The sequence below is a fragment of the Glossina fuscipes genome, unplaced genomic scaffold (genome assembly GCF_014805625.2).
Source record: "Glossina fuscipes isolate IAEA_lab_2018 unplaced genomic scaffold, Yale_Gfus_2 111, whole genome shotgun sequence".
Taxonomy (NCBI): domain Eukaryota; kingdom Metazoa; phylum Arthropoda; class Insecta; order Diptera; family Glossinidae; genus Glossina; species Glossina fuscipes.
This window is the reverse complement of record NW_023998454.1, coordinates 622,602-623,982: the sequence shown is the minus strand read 5'-3', so window position 1 is coordinate 623,982 and position 1,381 is coordinate 622,602.

Genomic DNA, 1,381 nt, shown 5'->3' with positions numbered 1-1,381 from the left:
TTTTTTTTTTTTTTTTTTTTTTTTTTTTTTTTCTCATCACAATTTTTCGGCTTTTCCGTATAGTAGTATATATATGGGGGAATAATGTCCGCACACTTCGCCGCTCCAAACGCCACACATGGCCGGATCCACACACACACACACGCACAGGGCTAAGCTCAGGCTACTGTGGGGGTCACAGGTGGCGGATTGTGATCGGCCTGCGTGTACCCAAGGGTATATCTGCAGGTTAGCTGCGAATAGCCAATAAGCAGTCCTCGACCAAGAGCGGCAGAGGAGGAGGGGCGGCTGAAAAGGCCGCATAACCCTGCGAATCTTCGGTGGCAGGACGAGTAAGCACCGTCCTTGGAATAGGTGCTCCCCACTCTTAGTATGGGGGTGGCATCGAGGGAGACAACTGTACGAACCCTAGGGATAGGCATCAAGACCGAGCCCGGTAAGGTCTTGATTATGGTATACCGGAACACGTATTTAAATCGACGATTTTGAGCTGGTGGTGGCAGTATTCCGTTACCTGAGTAGGTTGGAGTGACATCCAGCCGAAATGGCTTTCGGGCTAATGCTGACACCGCCCCCGCCCCGTTAAAATTATGGCAAGTCTGGGAAGTACGTTCTAGGCCGCACCGTTAAGTTGGTGGGTGTAGGCCCAGTTGAGAAGAACTCCTGGTTAATGCTGGACCTGGCACTGAACGCTAGTCTCATAAGGGCTAGCGTCAACCCACTGCATGGCCTCACTGCTTGCAAAGATAACCATGGGGTCCTAACAGCAACTACACCAGCGGAACCGGATAGCGGCTTCCCAGTTGGGGTCCATATAACATAAACATGAATACAAATACAAATAAAAATAAAGTAGCAACGCCGATGTCTGCCGGTTCGACAAAAAAAGCAGACAGTGGGGTTCACGCCAGTGACCTGAGCAACGAGAACCCTTTTAGGGCGAGTAGCAGAATGCTACGATCGCCGGTTGGTGGCGGAGCACAGCCACAGTCGCCTACCGAGCTAAGGAGAGTGCCTACGACAGATGCGGGGGACACGGCGCCCTTTGTAAAGCTGGGCCACCACATAGAGGCACTGGTAGAAATGTTGGAGGATGGCAAAACGCGGTCCATTCACCAAGCCATGAGGGATGCCATTGAGGGCATCAGAATGGCCTACGAGCAGTGCGCGCTGCTAAGAGACCAGACGAGGGCCGATCGGAGTGGCAAGTTCGACAAGGTCGATAAAGCTGCTCAAACGACCCCCCCTCGTAATCTAGGAGGGGTGAGCAGGAAAGACGCTCCGGAGTCCGATCCGAAGATAAGCGCTTCCAAAAGAAGACAGCCCGGCGATATAGACGCACCAACTGCCAAGCGTCGTAACGTGGCCAGTGGGCCCAAGG